The sequence below is a fragment of the Ischnura elegans genome (assembly GCF_921293095.1).
Source record: "Ischnura elegans chromosome 13 unlocalized genomic scaffold, ioIscEleg1.1 SUPER_13_unloc_1, whole genome shotgun sequence".
In the NCBI taxonomy this organism is placed as follows: domain Eukaryota; kingdom Metazoa; phylum Arthropoda; class Insecta; order Odonata; family Coenagrionidae; genus Ischnura; species Ischnura elegans.
The window spans coordinates 15,358,720-15,364,762 of NW_025791657.1; positions in this window are offsets into that span (position 1 = coordinate 15,358,720).

Here is a 6,043-nt window from a genome sequence, read left to right on the forward strand (position 1 = left end):
CTTAGCCATTCTTACGAGATTGTGTGTAATGATTTGTCCTACGCCCTAAATCATTACAATAACATAACGTATTTAAACGCTACCTCACAGGCTATTTGTCATTAAATGCAATCAAATGGTTGGATGAATCAAATGAAGTTAATATTCATTCATTCTTTTGCCTATCAGCTCTTTATAATTGTGCATCTCTAAATTTATCTTATTAATTTTTTTGCATTGCATGAATATATCTATGACTAGATTATTTTTGTTAGCCTATAATTTGCTTGTTCAAATTACAGCAAAATAAAATTAGAGCAATTGAAAGTATAAGAACCACACGGCATTGACGTCCACCGTCTCAGTACTAGGTCTCTGCAATTCACATTTGGCAATCACCTCAACATGTCATATTACCTAGCCTATGTAAATAGGTACTCCTTATGGACAGTAATTTTTCTTTTTATCCATTACATCATTCCCATCAGATGAAAAATCTTGCCTTTCTTTCTGTAGCTTAAAACTCAAAACATAAACTCATGATAGTCACTGAATATAAACTGTATTGAATTTCTCATCTTCAAAATAATGAAATCCACCAATAAGTTTCATGGAGTCATGTTGTAGTTACAACTACAACATGACTCCATGATAATCACTGAAGATAAGCTGCATGAATTATTTCTCCCACAAAATAATGAAATCAACCAAAAAGTTCAACTAATACCATTTTCATTTGTATGCAACAACAAAGGAAGCCATGTCAACATATACACATGATTCAATTGAAATTAATTATCTATACTTGAAGTTCATGTTGTTGGAAGAATTTCAGCTGAAGGAGAACAATTTTTCAAAATAACTTAATGAACCACGATTATAAAACTATATTATTCATAGAATTACTCGCTATCAATGGCCACAATTGGTAGATTGAAAAATAAAGTACGGAAACCATTACTTTGAAGTGTTGAAAGGTAATTAATGAATTTTGGTGAAGAAGAGTGGTATGTTTTTGAGCTTCTTGCCAGTTAGAAGGACTATGTTCTTACAGCCAGAGTTTAGTTAGGGTCGCAGTGCTATTGGATGCCATAGATTTCCCAAATTTTAGGAATGTTTACCTTGATTTTCAAGAGAGCTGAACAGATGTGCAGATCATTTGCCAATGGCGGTTCGTAATATACTAGGATGCTGATGCAATTTTTTGGAAATTTTTATTTTCTGCGCTTTGTATTTGATGTAGGTGTGTTCTTGCCATCATAAGCCCAAACTGGTGATGACCACTTTAGGAGTGGTTTCAGCAATTGCTGTGAGCAGGATAGAGACTAAAAGAGGCTTCTCGTGAATTGATATCAGATGCATGTAATGGAAGCAGCACTGTTTCACGTAATATTCAATGAGTGATGGTGTGAGTTTGAACAGTGAAAACGACGCGTGGAAAGAATACTGTATGTACCCTTTTATCTAACCCCTCAAGCCTGACTTTAAATCCCCGTGGTCTATCTCTCTGCAAGTACGACGCACCGTCTGCATCCTTTGAATGCCATTCCTCAAGTGTGCACGACACACCATATGCATCCAAGTCTTTCATTTAGAATTCCTATCTCTGAAGCTTCCATATATGTTTATAGAAGCCTCTGATGGGTGCTCTATTGATATATTCTTCCATTCACGCTCCGATTTATGTACTTTCTCAGCGATTTTGAGTTGTGTGTGCGGGTGCTGCATGCTCCTCTTTGTACATCATTATCATCTGCTTTTCTGCCTGATTGTTTCCTTTCTCTTTCATCATGGCAATGATAGTGAAGAAATGGACCGTCTAGAAATTGCCAATGCATCTTGTACCCTCGAAGACCTATAAGCATCTGGTATCTAAGACCGTACATTTCCATAGCGATGGTTTGATCTCTGCATTTCTTCAGGGTTTTCCTCCTCCCTTCACAGTGACTGGGAAAGTTAGCAACGAGAGAGCCTATCAAAGAGAAGCGCCAAGTCAGACAGCCAATCACCGTGCAGCTCCCATCCAGCCAACGGCATATAAATGAGGCAAACTGTTGTCTTCAAACAAGCTGACACAGAAGAAAACCCTGAAGAAATGCAGAGATCATCTGGTATCTTATTTACGAGGTTTGATGGTTAGGGTTGGGATAATTTCACGTCTACCTTTGCTTTGGATGTTTTATTTTTTCCGGCCATGGGTCCCTTCCATATCTGAACCCCTCATTAGTTGATCATGCCTTCTGGCTCTCATGAGTTGTCCGATGAGCGGATTCTTGATGCCCTGGAAGAAAAGAGTGCAGGATGTCTTGATACCACTTTGGAGGTATCAAATGGATACTCCCTTGACTCCAGGTTTAAATATTTCCACCAACTCAATCTTCTGAGAAGATTCAAGGAAATAATTGAGAACAGATCAGCAGTGAAGACACGCCGCTGATCTTTACATGTGATTTAGTCGAAAAACAAATATCGCCTGTTCTGTGTAATTATGATCCCATAACATATTTTGAGATATATTTTGATTGTAAAATAATTACAATTATGGTATAGTTTCTTGAAAATTTGCAAAGAAAATTTCCCAGCAAAAAATATCGAACTTTCAAAAGTGGGTTCCTACAACTCTGGATGAAGGCTCAGGAGCATTTTTAGGTTTGCTAATATTGGAGGGAATAATTAAGAAATCAAGCTCAAGACTTACAATTAGATTTCAGAATTTTAGGAAAAATTTGTATCACAACTTGAATTTTTTCCAAATGTAATGGGCAAAAGGAATGGTTTTCATTGCTAACCATATTTTTCAGATCTCTACATAGAAAGAAGGAAGTTGTAAAAAAAGATCCTTAGCACTATAAAATTTTGCTAATTAGTGAATACTTGAATATTAGTGAACAAAATCACTGCGAAACAGAGTTAAGATCAGTGCAAGGGGTGCAACTGATAAGAAACATGCTTGATCAAGCAGATAGCATTTTGTTCAACAAAACCCACTAACTGAAATATTTAAGTTTAAAAGAAGAAATTGTGTTTTAGTGAGGAAAACAGAAAGAAAAGTGAGACAAGGTACTGACGTTAAAACTGCTCAGAACCCTGTCTTTAAGAAATAGCACACACACGTCTACTACTGACCACCGGACACGGGGAGCAGGCAAAAGTAAACGACTCAGAAAATCGTATGTATGCATTAATAATTATCAAGTTTGCAAATCTTTTATGGAATTTACCATTTTGGAATTATTTTGGAGGGCCATTACTACGCTAAAAATATTGTACCAAATGACTGCACCAGTGGTACATCGAGGGGGGGGGGTTGGGGATAAAACCCCCATACACTTCAGAAATGATTTTAACTTAAATCCATTTTACTTAATTGGATTAATGTTACTGAAAGAATAGTGTAAATATTATTAATGTATTATTTAATCTCCATGCCAAAGTTGTAAAACTTTTGGAACTGGAACTGTTTTTCTTGAAACTTTTCTGAAGGATTGTCCCCGCACCTCCCGCTTACTCTGTTCGGTACCTCAAGTAAAAATTTTTTCCTTGAAACAGAGCTGACTCTGGGCTGAAACTCCACTGAATGCGTGGAAACTGCCTTGAAACAACCTTGTAACTGCACTGCACTGCCTTGTCCTCAACAAGAAAAAGTCACTCAACTGAAACTCTGATGCCATTCTCCCTTGCAAGTCCATTGCATTTGAACTGCTTCTCCCTTGCTGCATGAGTGCTCCACTGATACTGAACTGGATAATAGCCTCAGGTCAGGCCGAATTTATGGCTCCACTGCATCTCTCTTGCCGAATGTCTTTACTGCCCTGCCACAGAGCCGCTGCAGCATTTGGGTATCCCCTCTCCCTCAGAATTTGAACTGCTTCTCCCTTGCTGCACATGAGCTCAACTGACACTGAACTGGACGGTAGGCTCATAGGCCAGGCTAACTTAATAACTCCACTGAATCTCTCTTGCGGAATGCCTTTACTGCCCTGCCACAGAGCTGCTGCAGCATTTGGGTATCACCTCTCCCTCATGAATTTGAACTGCTACTCTGCTGCACGTGTGCTACCCTTCGTAAGTTTTGCCAACGTACGGAACCCATCTACCGGACATATAAGCGACCCCTGTTTACAGCGGCAATGTATTTTTTTTAATTTAGCTTTTGGCAACACGTATATCTTTCCCGCGCGTAAAGCTGTCGGTTGCCGTTATTTCTCTCAAGTTGCTAGGAGCGAAAGACGAGTGGTGAGCGTGGGTTTTGGCATGAAAAGATTGGTGGCATAATAGGATAGTTTCCTTCATCGAAGAAAACGAAAGGCATTGATTGCGATTCGTTACCCACCATTGGTGTATTCATAATATACAAATTATTTGGTTTTTGAAATACCGGTTTAGACGAAAGGCAAGGGCCAACTTTTATCCTCATTTGAAAAAGGCCAGATTGGCACCCATGCGATGCCACTCCACGTGACGTCACAGGGACCTAGTTTCTACACGAGAGGATAGGAGTTATACATCGTCTGAGGTTACTAATGCATGCAAGAGGCACAGAGCTCAGGGGAACATGTCTTAATAATAACCTATTAAAAATGGCTAAGGTCGGAAAGTTTTCTTCGTTTGATAAGGTATTATTAAACCTTTTTTAAGCCAAGCGCTACCAGATAGCATGGTACTCAGCTACCCGCTTGCATCCTGCGTTGTATCAGCGCTCAGAGCCTCTCCAAGGTCACCTCACAAGGTGGGAGGGGGAACCAGAAATGCGTCACACGGACTTTTTTCCCATCATTCCAACTCACGCGTCGCGTTTTCGCGCGCTTGAAAATTTTCACTTTTCATTTAATCGCGAAAAATAGATATCGTCATTTAAAAATCTAAAAGCGTGAAATACGTACTCCAAGAGAAATAATCTTTCGATTTCGGCAATAAAAAATAATAGGAAACCACCCTATTATTTTCCTGATACTTTGACGGTTGTTAACGACAAGAATTAATCGAAATTAAGGTGAAGGGAAGAACGAGGTCGGTGGTGGTGACTGTAGTCAAAATTGGAGGTAAGCGTTTTAACTTCTCTGATGGCACGTTTATTCCTTCCATGTTTTGCATGAGAACGTTGACATTGAATTCGTGTTTTAATCCAGGCACGTTTAAGGATTTCATGGTCCTTTTTCTGGGGTCATGCAGCCAATAAGGAATTCTTCTTTCAACGCGTTGGCGACTGCCATCCACCTTTCTTGCCCCATGGATACCCCGGACGAAGAGGAGAATACACCGACCGGTCATCAATACCGCTGACCGCGGATGCCTTCCGTTTGTCATCCTTCGGAGTTCCTAATGGACTCGGTGAGCTCGAGCGGGCTTTCGAAGAAATAAGGAATGCGGGTGGGTATCGCTATAGTGCAATGTAAATTTACTGCTTATACTTATTAGTTACTGCTCATAGTTTTGGAAGCTTGCGTGGTTTTCGTTTGGAGTACACAGGTAGCCTAAGTAACGAGTCATCGCTTCATTTTTCAATGAACCATGATGCAAAGCGCATGCTTCCTCAGTAAATAATTTAAGTTTTGCTTTCTATATATTGAATGCTTCACATTAATGCACCATATAACTAATAAGCCAAGAGTTTTTTTGATGTGCAATTTTGCTAATTTGATTTAAGTCGTTTGTGACTCTCATCAGTCATGTTTCTTTTCTATAGCAGGAGCATCTAACTTCTGGGACCTCTTTCATTTAGAAAATTTTTGTATGTGCTTTTAACAGCTATTAATTTATTGATGCATTTTCATGTTCTGATACATTGTTTCTTGAAAAATGTTGTGGTCATTGCAGTAATAAGTATTGTTCATCGCAATCACCAGTCCACCCTATATCTTTCATCATGCATTCAAAATTGTGGGAGAAACCTGTTATGTGATCATCCACTGTTGGCTGGGTTGCGCAAGTTGTTAACTTATTGTGCTTCATACGAATGGACGAGGGAATTTTAATGGATTGGGTATGGGAATTTTATTCAGCCAAACAAGGGAGTTTCAGTCTAGCTAGCCAATGGAGTTTCAGTCTAGCTGTCCAAGGGAGC